This window comes from Tauraco erythrolophus, chromosome 8, assembly GCF_009769465.1.
Source record: "Tauraco erythrolophus isolate bTauEry1 chromosome 8, bTauEry1.pri, whole genome shotgun sequence".
NCBI classification, from domain to species: domain Eukaryota; kingdom Metazoa; phylum Chordata; class Aves; order Musophagiformes; family Musophagidae; genus Tauraco; species Tauraco erythrolophus.
In genome coordinates this window covers 27452665-27468164 of record NC_141472.1, presented here as the reverse complement: position 1 = coordinate 27468164, position 15500 = coordinate 27452665, and positions in this window count along the sequence as shown.

Genomic DNA, 15500 nt, shown 5'->3' with positions numbered 1-15500 from the left:
TATGATTCTATGATTGCTTGAGTAGACATCCATGGGAAATTTGTATTTCAGATCCTGTCTCAGGGTGTTAAATTAAGACTTTCTAGCTGAAGACTTCGGTGTACAAAATTTGACAATACAAAGGAGGTGTTTGCCCTGTGTAGGTTACTGGCTACAGCTCATATGATGGACTGAAAGTTGCCGAGAGAAGGTAGGTGTGACTGTTTCTGCCATAAATGTGTGTCTGACTTGACTTGACAAGAAAATAACTTTTTTCTGCAGTATAAAAGGATATAAAAGAATATTTTGCCATAATCTCTGCACCAGGATGGAAATACATAGAAATAAGTCCAAATGGAAATTGCCAGCTGGTCACAGCTGACAAGGAAAATTTTGGAGGCGAAAAATGGTTCTGTTGTTTTTTCAATTCCTTGTTTCTTCAAATAAAACCAAGTTGAGAGCATGCAATGGACCAGTGGAAGATTCAAAAGTGTAATGTTGGCCTTCATAAGAATCCCCTTCTGTGGAAGGAATATTTTCATTTATCCCACTTACAAAACGGATTAACCAGAAGTAGCATAGTGTGCCTCCTGGTAAAAGATCTAAGACAAACATCCTTAGACTTAATGACTTGACCTTAGATTAGTCTCCCAAGAGGGGAAAAAAAAATCACTGGTCCCATTTTCTAAAACATTCCAAGCTAAACTAATCGTATAGCTGTGATAATTAATGATTTATTCTTTCAGTGGACAGAGAGAACAGGTGAGAAGATTAATAGCTTTATTACATCTCTTCTTTGATATCTGTAACTTCATAAACACGGTACTCATGTTGAGTGTTCATCAAAGTAAATAATAATGTGTTTTGAAATCACGTAGAAAAATGGATAAATGTTCCATGACCACAAGTCTTCAGGGGATGGCAGAAAGCAGCTTGCTTTCAAGGGCTAGCTACATATAATAGAAGTTCAAATGATGCACAAGAGATTTACTTGGTGACTGCGGCTTTTTCTCTTAGCAAATGGTCATGACCAGGACTTTAGTATTCTCAGAAGTGTTCAGTATGGGGGATTTATTTGTGAATTTCTTAAGCAAGCAAATTCTGTTCCACTATTAGTATCTCCAACTGTTTTAGACTACTGATAGTTTTTGACTGTTTGGCTAGTCTGACATCGGTGTATGAGAAGCCTTACGAATTGTATTGTAAAACAAAAGAAAATAGATGGGAAGTGATTTCATTTTGCTCCCATTACCACCTAACTTAAACATTCACTTTAGAGGGCAGAAATAGATCCTCTAGAGGCACCAGACCTTCACCTTTGCCTATAGCATGAGCCTAGAGAACTAGAAAATACTATGTTTGTTTAAAGCTCAGGATAAAGTGTTGTGAAACAAATTCCACCTCTAATTTCATCCTATGCTGCATTCTCTCATTCCTGAAGGAAAGTTTTATTTAGTGGCCGTCATCAAACATAATTGCCCCTAAACAATTTCAGATCTTTGTGGAGCACCTTTCCAAGAAAGTCTGAGCCTCCACAACTCTCAGGGAGCTCCTCAGCACCTGGTCGCATTGGCCCCCTCGCTAGCTATCGTCCTCTCTGCCAGCAGAACTGCATTTCAGTGGCATGTCTACTTCCACACGTAGAAACACAAGTAGCTGGTACGCACAGAGCATATTAAGCCTGCCTCCAAATCAGCATACAGATGCAAAACACAGCTCTGATTTATTATTAACTAATTATTGTGCAGATTCATATAATGGAGGAGAGAAAATCCTCTTTATCTTTGGTGACTGATTAGCCAAGAGACATGAGGAATGAGAAATGTAATCCAGATACCACCACCAAAGCAAGAATAGTGAAATTCTGGAACAGATGGCCTGGAAAGTTTGTGAAATCTCCATCACTGAGGGATTTTAAGAGCAGTCTAGGCAAAGACTGCTTTCAGTTGAGTTGTCGTTGTCTTGGGGAAGGTCAGTGTAGCAAACCACCTCTCAGGATCCCTCCCATCTGTTTTCTGTGGCTTTAAAAATTCCCTTTTCTCTGAAATATTCGAGGTATATTTGCACACAAGAGCTACCATGCACTGAGGTGCTCCAGAGGCAAGCAGCACATCGAGTACACTTTCATGACAGATTGCTTTGCCTGACCGGAAAGCTGAACAATCTTCTGATGACTGAAACACAGACATTATCACGAAGGGAGGAGCAAAATCCACCACAGGTAGGGTTTTTGGCTACTGCAGCACTCCTTGGAGTGAATATCTACAGAACAGGTGTGATTTGCTAGGAGAAGAATTTTGATGGGCATGAATCCCTGTGGGTGAGTGTCTCTGTACCTCCTTATCTTGAGGAGGCAAAAGCCCAGCTCAGCAGAGCCTCCACTGACACCAGTCCCAGCCTCGGCCAGGGGAAGGGACAGCAGCTCTCCCCCCGGGCACACAGCAGCAGAATGCCCATCACCTCTGTGCCCAGCAGCTAGAAACGCTGAGGCATCCCCAGGCTGCTTTAATAAATACCCTGGCCCGAGTCTGGGTGAGAAAGAGCGTGTTTCTCCTGTGGAACAGCGTGCTGAACCTCCCTGGGATACAGCAGCAATACGATGACAGCACAACCAGAGGAGACCCTCAGCCCCAAGTCTGGGCTGCCAGCTCAAGGTCTCCCAGCACACCCCTTCAGTCCCAGGCCAGCAGTGCGGGGTCAGCAGCTCCCCTTTTGTCCGTCGGCACTGCTGACAGCGCTTCTCTCCGGCGCAGGTTGCAACCAGCAGCCTCTCAGCCTCTCGCCCTCCCTGCCGGGCACGCAGCCCCTCGACGTTCGGCCGCAAACCCCAGCCTCCCCCGGCCAAGCAGGGGAAGGGGATGTTTCGAAACGGCTCTTCGCCGTTGACCCCTCGGTCCCAGTGGAGAGTTCAGGTCGCAGCGGACTCACTTGTTCGCTCGTATTTAAAAGCAGGGGATGGAAAGGAGGAAAAAATGAGGAGACGAGGCAAACCTTTTGTTTTCGAGCAGAGCAAGAGCACCCTCTACAGCTGACTGCTCAGAGCACGAACAGGCCACGAAAAGGAGGGCACGATGCCTCTAGCCCTGTCGATCTCACGGAGAAGAAGGGGTGGAAAGAGGCGAAGCACCAACTGACCCACAGGACGCGGGTGTTTCCTGGCTCCTCATGGCCTCCAGGTCCTTTGCAGTGCTCTCAGACCTGTTAAACAGACCAGCTTAGACTGCCCGAGGTACGTGTAGGCTCGCAAGTGTCTCCATAGCCAGAGGACCTGGGGGTTCAGGGGAGGGCGAAGGTCACTTTGGGACATTGCAGTTCTGATCTGCAAAGGCATTTGTACCAGCTTCAAGGGCTGAGATCAGACTAAGGCTGGTCTGACTCTTCAACCGTTGCAGTGTTTCCAGACATAAGTGTTGGAGCACCACAAAGTGGACTCTCCTACACCAAGATGATCAGAAAATCCCAGGGTTGACCTGGATGTCACGAGACTTCACAAGAATGCAAAATGATGTTTCATGTGTTTATTGGACTCTGTGTGGTTTTTATCATTAGCTCAGGTTTTTGTAACATTGCAGAAGTTTGAAGTTTGTTCTCTTTCTCAGAAAGCGAAAGCAAAGAGCTCTGTCTTATGAAGATCACACGAATCTCAAAGTTGCAGCTTCATGGAAACAAACAAAAACTGTTAGACTGAGGAATGAGGAACACAGTTATTAGTTTCCCCACACCCCTTCACATCTTCACTTATGAGTATAGTTTTGTGTCCTGCTTGTACTAAACATTAGATGATTTTGTGTTTAGAAACAAAAAGAAAAGCCCTTCCTCCATCTTCTGTCTGACTTAGAGACATTGAGGAACTTCTCTCCTTGCAGATCCACGGAGCCTCTGTTCATTATCAAAAGAAAATATTGTGAATTTCACAGCCAGGGCCATCCTGGGAATCTGCAATAGCATAAGAATGTGAAGGGACCTACTGTGTTGCAGAATCCAGATCTCTGCCATGGCAGGCCACCAAGTCATACCCTGTCCATAAAATTCCCGGCATCCAGCATACAAGAATATCCTAGCTGTGATGCAGGAGTTAAAATTTTTATGACCATAGTGCAATCCTTTCTACAGCTTTTCCTGACAACAGGTGAGCATAGGGCAATTAATAAAACAGACTAGCATGGAGCGTAGCCAATGTGGGCTAAGGATGACCAGAAAAGCCTATTTATTTGAATGTGGGGGGCAGGGGAGAGAGTTATATCATTTAATATTTCAATTAAATGGCACTGTAGATATAGCTAATGACACTACAATAGGCAAGTACCAGAAGACCTCTTTATTTGTATTAAAATACTTCACAGGACAGGTCTCCAAGAAGCTGATGTTCAACCTCTTGAGTCACCTCTTGCTACTAGAGAAGATTGAAAGGAAAATCTCCTACAGAAATCTAGGGAGCTTAAACAATATCTCCTTGGCATGTATATTCATTGAAATGGCTTGGCTTTTCCTGTTGAATCCCAATAATTAAATGATTTGGAGTGGGTGAGGAAAGAATGAACAAGCAGTAGCTTTTGGCTTAGAACAGAGTTGGTATGTTTTTCCATTTTCCAACAACAAAAAGAGGTACAACAGCACTTTCCAAAGCTCCGGCTCCTTACTATGAAAGGACCAAAGCCATTTTGCTGTTGTTTTCAAGGACACTCTTTCAACCATCTGACACCTCCATGATCAGCTACATGTCACTAGAGCACCAAAAAGAAGCCATGGTCCTTGTCAGCAAACACCAGCATCTTGTTGCACCTGGTGGCTTGTGCAAAAGTCCCATAGAAGTCAATGAGCTATTTCTTGTGAAATTTTGTACCATTTCAAATCTATTTCTGAGGGATAGGCAGGCTAATGAAATAATAACCAGGAAACCCATTCTGTGGCTTTCCAGAGCTAGGATTTGATCCAGTTTTTCTCTCTCATTGTAACAGACGTTTGCAAATTGACTGATTGTCCCTGGACTTTTCTTCAGCAGAAATAGAAGCTGAATTTGCTGAGAGCTGGGGCCCATTTGGCTTCTTTGGAGATCTTAACTAGAAGTGACACAGCAGCACCCGGGGACTCCAAAGCTTCTAAATTCTGGAATCAGACTCGACTCATGAGTTGGCTGGTCTCATGTCCAAAACTATGAATAACCCTTGCTTCCTCTCAGCTGAAAGGATATGTTGACTTGAAAACAGACTAGATTTACTAGACTCCATTGTTTTCCCTCCTGCGTATCAGCAAACCCCAGCTGTAGAACTTTGGGATCTCAGGATGTACTGAAAGGCCCATGTGACTCCTTTTGCACTTCACCTCTACACACGCGTTTTGCCTTCTTGACAGGTCTTGGAAAGATGAACCATGTTCCCTGCAGCACAGTGGCACTTAAAAGAGACACCTGTGGTAGTGCTGTGTTGAAGGGGTGCATCTGCAGAACATGGCAACTTCTCTACATCCTCTTGAGGCCAGGAACTTCACCACTGCTTCATCCATGTCCTGTAGGTGTTCTTGCTACTCTCCACAGTGGTCTCCAGAAACACAGAAGTTAAGCCAGGAGGAACAGAGAAGATAACCTGGAAGTGATCTTCTGATTGCTCAGGCAGAAGCACCAGGTTTTCTGGAGGGTTACAATGCCTGGTGCTACTGGCAATGTCAGGACGCCACTACCATTTGGGTGCTACAAGAAAAGCATCCTGAGGCCTTTCAGTGCTGCAGAGACTGGAGTCGTTTAGTTCAAGCCAAGTTCGTAGGTGCCCTGCTCATCTCTTGCACATACATCTAACTGCTCGTCCCTAGTTAGTTTTCTATGCAACTTATCCCTTAAGCAGGTGCTCTGGTCACAGCCCAGGCCAGACAAAGCCTCTCATCCCAACAGGGAGCAGCCCAGATAATCCAAGCAGAGAAAAGTGCCCCTTAAACGACAGGGATCTGACTTTTATTTTGATTCAAATTCTGTGTTCTTTTTGCATAATGACTCATTTTGCATTTCAAAACCCAAGCCCTAGCCTCTCTTCGTCCAGGTAATTAGCTGGAGAAATGCAATATGTTTCAGTGTCTTTTTCAAGGCCCATAAGGAGTTATGATATTCCTGATCCAGCTCTCTGTACCTCCTCATTAAAGTGAAAGGCAGCCTCAGCAGCTGACCTCGAACAGTTCATAGGGCAAGTTCTTCTTGATGTGTGCTTTAAATTCCTAAGTTGGGATTCATGCATTGGTGATGCTCTACCCACAGTTAGGTGGCAGAGCACTTTCAAGGAAAGCCATAGAATCCCAATGCCACCATCCCCAGGTCACGGTGAGACAGCAGTACTGAGTGTTCACCCACAAAATGTCATCTGCAAACACCAAGCATCCTTCGTCTAAGTTTCAGCACATGCTTTCAAATAGGCCTGGTGCTGCCTGTGTGGCCTCAGAGGTGGCTTCTGGAGTCACAGATCGAGGCTTAAAACTATGGGTGGCTATAGCTAAATAGTGGCCACATGAGCCTCAGTTGCAACAAGAGGGAATTGTAAATTGAAGAGAAATAGACCCCTTCCAAAGGGAAAACATGAGATTAGGCTGTGCCTAATTGATGAGGATAGTTAGGCATAATTACCCTCAATTTGCAAAAGAAGGGAGGAAAACACGAAGGTTAGCTTTTTGCCCAAGGGAACTTTATGTTACACAGCGTTTCAAAGACTAGCATTTTGAGTTTAGACTCCAAAGCACTGGTTTCAAAACTGGGATTTGAAAGGGTTTGCAGGCAAGTATCTTTGGGAAACCAAAGAACATCACAGCCCAGAAAACCAACCCAGTCTTTCTCACTGCCGACCAACAGTACAAAGCTTTGGGCCAACCAGATCTTGTCTGAGATGTCTAACGTTGGGCACAGTTGTACATCTACCATAGAACAGCCACTACTGCAAGTGCAGTGACAAAGAGTAAGTAAAGTCTCTGTTTGTTCCCCATTGTATGCAATTTTGATAGTTTCACAGCAATTAGTTGAGCAATTAGACATGCGTTTTGCATGCACAATTGCACATCTATACTGTCTGAGAATCTGGTTCCAGGCTAATGCTTACCAATAGTATCGGGCCATCAGTGTTTGCGCAGGATGCAATGTGGCCCATACTCGAATCGTATGTCTCACTTCCATATGGATGGTTTCTTTTAAATGTACCCATCCAAAGAGCAGCATTGTCAGCTCCCTGCAGCCCTCACTGTCCAAGAGCTGATGTGTCTCCTGGTCACCCAAGGCAAGAGATCTCTCTCACACTCAGAAGCCAACTTATATGCCTCAAAATTTTGCCCTCATTTCCATAACCAAACTGGTGATGGGTTTGGATATTTCTTCAGTCTGAAGACTCTCATGTCATGGCCACATGCTCCTCATTTTGCATGACATTTTTGCTTGCACAAACAATCCTTTGTACATGCAAAAGCTCACATTTGTGCTCGCCAGTCAAACAAGCCATTGTCTGCTTAGCCTGTCTTTGTGTCTGCAAAAATTCTAGGGCAAATGAAAAGGCTGGACAGAAGAGCCTTTGGGACTCCCAATTTTCTTAGCAGCCGAAGCCAGACGTACTTCTGACTCACAACAACCTTATTGCGGTGAACGCAAGCACGCATCCATCCATCCTGGCACAAAGGCTGAAGTCCTGTCCAAGCTGATGGGAACCTTGCCTCTGATTTCCAAGAGATGCCTGAATTTCCCTTCTGTGTTTTTTTCCACGTCTCCCCTTAGCAGAAACGATGCTCCTCGGTTGCATGTGCTCTGCCACTTGCAGCAGCAGAGGCAGCCACATGACCTAAAGTAATTAAGGCACTGAGCACTCCGGCCGGCTTGCTCTTGCATTCTGTTTGGTCACAAAAGAGCAGTCATGGACCGTTTCGACCGAAAACAGACCTGAACACAGAGACTTCATTGTCCCAAGGCCAGAAGAGATGGCTGCTGGGAAGAATTTGAAAGGCATAGGTTTCAGTATATATGTTACTTTTCCATGAAACTATATACACTTTTGCAAATCATAAGCTGTTTCCTGTCTATGTTCCAGCACTTTGGGCTCAAATTAAAATCTCCTTAAAATCGGACCAGCAGGAGGGGGAAGAAGGAGGAGGTGTTTGCTGGAGTTCTTGAGCGAATGGGAGGAATTTAAGGTCCTGTCCTCTCTAATTCCTCCCCTATAAAGGAACGTACTTCACCAGGTTGCCACATACTGAAATAAACTTGGCAGCGGTGAGAGAAGCAATGTTTTCCTTCAAGTTTTTAATGCTTTTGGCTTGGACTGCTTTCTCATTGCTTCTTCCTATTGCATTCTCCTGCCTTTCCATCCAGGTGCCACTTAGCACACTGGCTATTTTGCCCAGGGGCACGGCAATAAAAGAAACAGTTCCACCGGGCTGTGCTGTTTTCCTTCCCCTTTGCCACTGGCGACCAGCAGGTCTCCAGGCAGGAGGCTTTGGCCAAGGGATAGGTAATGTTTTATATGCCCCTTGCATGAGGCTTGCTTGCATACCAATTACAGCCTGGCGTGCCTCTGTCCCCCCGAGGGCTGAGAACATCTGGAAACATTCGCAGTCCAAGCACAGTCTGGGCCAAGTCCCAGATTGGAGGGAAAACAAACCAGGGAGCCCGGGAAGTCAGCGGAGCGAGGTTCACTGAGGCACACTGGGGATCTGACTCTGATGTCTCTGCTCTTCTCTCTACTGTGTGATGGGCATGCTATGGGGTGAAAATATCTGTCTGCTGATCCCATGCTGTTCCTCTTTGCCATCTCCAGGGATCCTCTCGTCAGTGCGAAGGATCTATCTCAGGGGCTGCTTTCCTTCTGTCCTCGAGAATGACTCGGTATCCCAGTCTCAAAGTCATTATTCATTTATTTCAAGCCGTGATCTTTTCCAGCCTCCTGAAACTGGTCTCCTGTTTCCCTGGGTCAGGTTTTTCAGTGTATCCTGGGTGCCTTCAGAGAACACACAGCCCCACTGAGACATGGACAGGCACTTCAGCTCCCAGGATAGAGCTGTTCTCTCTAATACCAGTGCTCATCTTCAAGTACCTCTTTCAGCCAGTGCAAAGAGCTCAGCACCTGCCCGAGGACAATTTGGGACATGCACTTTATACAGTTACCTGAGGTTGGTGTGGTACCCTGAGGAACCGGTCTTTGCTGACTTTGCTCTGGAGAGATGGATACCAGCTTCCTAAAGTGATGCTGCTGTGGTGACTGCGGTGTTGTGCAAGAGGCGGAATGCTCAGAGTCAGCTGGCTGTGCCAGTACAGAGCTCAGCTCGAGGCAACTCACCCTGCTTCTGAGGTGGGTTTTCTGGGTCATGTTCAGTTCCATGATGGCCTGGCTGGATCAATACTGTGCTCTAGACGTCTGTTTTGAAAGCTGAAACTCAAACAAGTGAGTAAACCAAAGAGAATGGTTTGGTGTGGAAGAAAATATGGACTGGCCTTCACATTTTTTTCCTGATAGTTGTGTTCATAATAAAAGATAATGCCATTCCAGAGGCATCTATGGAACAAATATGTGCATAATTTATAGCCCAACATGAGTTCTCAGTTCAGATCTCCATCCGATATTACAGAAACAAAGAACAGTCTTTCTAGGTGCATCCCTGTTGAAGAAAGGTTGAAAAAAAAATGTGGAGAAAGCTTTTGGATTATTTTCTTTGGCATCTTCTCCGTTCCATATACACATAAAGACAAAGAGATAAAGACAGGAAGTAGATATCTGATACATTGTTTTACTACTTTAACCGGAGTTTGAGAGTCCTACAAGGCAGGCAGCACAACTGTGATCTTATCCCACCTCAGCTTTCTTGATTAAGTTCAACTGCAACTGACCATTCCTCCATTTGCAGATCACTCAAGGTACATTTCAGAATCTATGTCCTCCTCACCTGGACTAGGAAGAGGAGACCATTTTGCAGTACCTGATGCCTACAGCTCATGGTCCCACAGGACACTGGCCTTGGTACTTCCAAATCTTGAGCAAGATCCTCGGCTTTTCAACATGGTGGGAACCGCAATCTGTGTTTCTTTAAGTCAGGGGGGAACAAGGCTGTTTCTGACAGCTCTGTTTGACCTTTGCTGATTTACCCCTCTCATACACTCTTGTTCACACCTGAATATTGTTCCTTTCTCTTTTAACGTACCTACAACTTTGAAGGCAGGGTGGATGGTTGCTATCATGAATCCGGAACAGAACCAAGAAAAGAAACAGGCAATCTGACAGGGAGACAGTGGTGCAGCAAGAGTAAAGGGGGTAAAAGTTCCTCCACCAGGACACAGGTAGCCTGGTGGACAAGGCCATGTATTCATTTTGGACAATATACATCAGGATTCAACTGTGGCTTTGTGTTTTATGAGGGGAATTTCATGGCAGCAAACAGACTTGTAATCTAGGAGATCAAGTTAAGTCCATTTATGTGGTCATCACAAGCAGGTACAAAACCAGCAAGAACAGCATTTGCCTTTCTGTGCTCTCAACTTGCTTCAACTCTGCTGCTAAGGCCAAGCAATGGTAGAACAAAGAAATTCCTCCATTTTTGACAGCGTCAGCTGGAAGGCCTAAAGGTCTGAACTCAGCTAAATAAGCCAATTTTTCTAAAGCTGAATTTTATAAAGGAGGAAAAACAATACAGAGCGCACAATCATACAGAAAGCATGCTGTCTCTCCTCCATGCCTGCTGTGTGCCTTCTGCTGGGGGATGCAGAGGTGCAGAGTTAGAGTGCAGAGCTCAGAAGAGGATCCTTCCTACTCATCCACAAACAATTGCCCTGGGAAGAGCATGCCTGTAGGCACACGTTTTCTCTGGCCCCACCTCTGTGCTGAAGGCAAAGGCAGTTGTAGATCCAGTGGGCAATCTCCAGAGCTACCCAGTCCCCAGCTGCTTAGGGCCACCTTGCTGCTCTGCTTCCCTTGTCTATGATCAGCTCCTTGGAATGCGGTGTGCAGGTTCCCTTGCTTTGCGCTTCATGGCAACCTGATGTTTTAGTCAGTCCCAAAAGAGTTAAAAGCTCTGCCAGTGTTGTTGTGGGTTTTTCCCCCCATACAAAGCAAAACACAAAGGCTGTGTTGAGAGGGGACAGGTATATTTTGTCTCTCCTTAGGGTGCTTGGAAAAAGCACTGACCAGACAGATTTTTGCCTAATGAGGGGAACAAAGAGAGAGAGGAAAAAACCACTGGGGAACCTCCTTCCATTATATTTCCCATCTGAGTGAATGAAACAAGGTAAATTTTGGTACAGCATGTGGTTTTTTTTCTAATCAATATAGTTAAGTGCGGTCTGAAACCAATGCAGATAGGGTTTCTCTCTGGTCTTTCAGCAACACTCCATGTGCTGGCCTCAAATCCTACCGGCAACAGTGGGTTTTAAGCACGCAGTTGAATTCAGCCATGCCCTTCTCGCCATCTGCTGAGAGCTCCAGAGTAAACTCTGATCCGTGAACACCCTGTGCGTGTTAGCGAAGGAGGAAACTCTAGACCTTCCAGTAGAGGCTGAAGATGAGAGAGATTTAAGTCACTTAGACGTGTTCTAGGTCCCTGATCATGCTAGGATTCTGGAGATCTACCATGGGCCAGAGCAGAACTGACTGATGTTATTATACCTGGTTGCCCAAGTTCTGTCTTTAGACAGAGAAATCAACATCTCCAGAGATGAGTTTATCCAACCTTTTTTGCTTCATTCCTGAGAGATGATGAACGTTTCCAGCCTAAACAATCTGTTCTCTGTTCATTGATCCCAAACTTTCCCATGCTAAGCATCACATGTCTCTTCATACCTCTGTATACTCTTGATTTTGGGTCAAAAAAACAAACAAGAAAAACACCAATGGATGCAAATATTGACTTAATCTTATTGCTGATTCCCCAGAGTGGCAAGACTCCTTTAATACAGCTCCCTTTCCTCATGAAAGAGGAGCACAACTTAAACGTATCAAGTTCCAACCCGTAGGGAGAGTTTATGAGCCAGCCATAAGAGCCTGAAACGTGATTCCAAGATGTGTCTTTGAGAATATTGCCACTGAAAGCCCCTTAGCTGAAAACCCTTCACACAAAAACCTCCATTGGAGCAGCCAAAGGAGAATGCTGGTGTCTGAGTACAGACTGAGGAACCAGCAAATGCATTTGAAATGCAGATGCCAGCACTAAGACACATATGGAAACAGGCCCTTCCCCTTCTAATCTAGACGATCATGGGGATCGGGTTCCTTACAGGATCCAGGCCTCAGCCAGACTTAGGCAATGGATGACCTTGAAAATGCCACAGCATAAATCACCATGCAAACCCAGGAGGGTGGGTCTGTTTTCCCCATATAAATATTTAAAGAACACTCATTTTTTCTAAGTGATAGATGACAAGCAGGTGGCCTGAAAACTGGAAACATTCTTGTCATTTGTTCAGGGAGCTTTCTACACAGGTTTTGCATTTATTTCTTTATCTATTTATTTATTTATTGGTGGTTTGCCATGTTATTCTCCAAGGCCAGGAGTTGGTTTTGGAAACTTTCCTGGAGAACAGGACTCCTGCTCTGGGATTGCTGTCTAAGCCTGGTTTTGATTTTAAGCAAGCAAGATCTGATCTCCCCGCTTCGCTCCAAGCTACCTTGCAGACCGCGTTTTGGGCCAGACCCTCAGCACTCATCCCATGCTCAGGACTGTGCTGATTTCATTAGCACGCGAGTACAGACAGATCCGATCAGCCCAAAGAGACCTGTATCTTTTCTTTGACGTTACTCAGTAACAGGTGCCCAGTGAAGAAATTAAGGGCGAAGCAAGTGCACAGCAATGCTTCCCTAGAGCGCTCTCCCACCCTCTGGTGATCAAAGACAGTAGCTTTGTGCTCAAAAGTCCTTTCATTTATCCGATCAGTTTTTGAAGTCGTGCCACCTTTTAGCCTTCACACCCTCCCGCAGAAAGGAGCTCCTTTGGTTAACTTTCAGAAGTTTGGGCAGTTTATACTTGTTTCCTTGCATCTTTCATACTTTTCCTGCCTTTAAAGGTATCTATAAGATCCTCTTTTGGCCACCTTATTTCTCAACTGAAGAGTTCTAGTCTGCTTATTTGGCATAGGCTGGAAGGGACCTTAGAGATCATCTAATCCAACCTCCCTGTCATGGGCAGGGATGCCTCTCAACTAGATCAGGCTACTCAAGGCTCCGTCCAACCTGGCCTTGAACACCTCCAGGGAGGGGGCATCCACAACCTCTCTGGACAATCTATTCCAAAGTCTCACCACCCTCGTACTGAAGAATTTCTTCCTAAGATCTAATCTAAATCTTTTCTCCTTCAACTTAAACCCATTTCCCCTTGTCCTATCAGTGGACACTCTTGTAAAAAGTCCCTCCACAGCCTTTCTGTAGGTTCCCTTCAGGTATTACAAGGCAGCTATTAGGTCCCCTTGAAGTCTTCTCTTTTCAAGGCTGAACAATCCCAGATCCCACAACCTGTCCTCGTAGCAGAGGTGCTCCAGCCCCTGGATCATCTTTGTGGCCCTACTCTGAACACACTCCAACAGATCTATGTCTCTCTTATGGTGGGGACACCAGAACTGGACACAGTATTCGAGGTGGGATCTCACAAGAGCAGAGTAAAGGGGGAGAATCACCTCTCTTGACCTGCTGACCACACTAGCTTTTGTCTTACAAAAGCTCTTCCCCAATTCTGACCACCCTCGTCAAAGAAGCATGAGACACAGCTATGAAATCCATCAGTAAGTCCCATCACCTGATGGGTCTGGCAAGCGGGGACAAGGCTATTTGTACCTTCACTGTGGAAGAGTTTGTGTCTACACATACACATCTCCCTCTAGCACAAACATATCTATAAAGGAGATGTCTACCCCAGTGGTTTTACAACGTAGATAGAAACAAGAGGGAACAAGGCAAGACAAATCATAAGGCAGAGGGAAAGATATTTTCTCAGATAACTTGATGACTTCAAAGTCCATTTGCACAGTAGGCTAATGAAACTAATATCTAAGGCACACTAACTAAGCACTAATAGAGCCATCTACCAAGGCCATTTTCTGGACCCGATCATAGTTTTAGGAGCGGGTAGGTGAACAGCACTGTAAAAATATGCTCCATGGGACAAAGTGGTGTTGGGACAGAGACTAGAGAGAGACTGGTGGGGAGAAAGCAATTCATGAGCCATCAGCCTGCCCTAGTTTATTTCCTCCCCCTTCTTAGCATGAATAAAAATGAGATAACCAGCAACTTGGTGAGCTGATGGCAAGGCTGGTGGCAGGACTCCTGAGTCCCTAAGGAGAGTGTACACAATTATCTGAATGAGTTAAGGCTGAAGCCAGAGATAACCAGTATGAATAAACGAGCAGAGATGAGATCAGGCTGATGTCATTCACTCTAGGCAAATTTTGGATGTCTCTCTGGGTGGAAGTTTCACTAACCAGCACAGTGGAAATAGGAAATTAAAAACAAGCCTCTGAACCATGAATTTCACCACTGAGTGCTAACACAACTCTCACCCCAAAGCCAAGGAGGAGGCCAAGTGGGGGAGAAAAGATCAGGTTCCCATTTATCTCAGATCTATCTCCCGGTCCCCAGCAGTGCTTTGACATGGTTGATCGCCTTCCGATGAGTCATTTCCCTTCAGCCTCCCCTTCCAACTTTCCTCCACCTTGTGTAGTTAGATGTTAGGCTTATGGAAGTAAGACACAACCCCCTCTCCAGTGGTCAGACCTAACAGTCCTGACATTTGCCAAGGCTCTAGCAACTATGCTAGCAATTTTTTTGGAAGTGTTAAGCGCCACTTGACAGCAACAGGAGTCAGAGATTCAACAAGTTTTCAAAACGAAGCCAGAGGAGAAAGTTGAGCTACTACTATCATTTTTTTTCTTTTTCAGTGGAAGCATGTGTATTGAGAGCAGAGGCACTGACCGGTCTCCCAGTGACTGACACGCAACCACTCAGTGACACCATTGGCCATGGATGCACAAAGGTTGTTTCCATCTTTTATCTCACCAGCTGTATTTATAGATTTGCAGAATGCTCTCTACAGTTTGCAAATGACTGCCTCATACAGCTCCTCTCCATCTTTAAGATTTTTACGATATGGAGCCAATCCAGCATCTAAACCAATAATGATAGCTCGCATCTCAGCCAAGCCTTTTGTTAATTGTCCACAGGGCTGGCAAGGAAATATAAACATTCGTACAAACGGTGACATTACTAAAAAGGCTTTGACCAGCTGGCATCTTTCCCTGCCAGTCCTGGGGCAGATTCTTACAGTATATTTCCTAGAGCTCAGTCTAGTCTGGTCTTCAAATAGCTCAAATGCTGGTGGTTCCCTGAAAAAGAAAATGAGATAGCCGGAGATTTGCCTTTTGATTCTGACCATTGGGGTAAGGTTTCGTTACTTCTTTACTCACTTGCAGACTTATCAGCTTTTTTCCCCACACAGTGTGGTAGGGCCAGTTGTTGGGGTGTCTGTTGGGAAGGCATAGCCTCCTCCCTCCCCCATCCTTCTCCAACATCTCACACATTGGAGCACCAGAGCTATGGGGT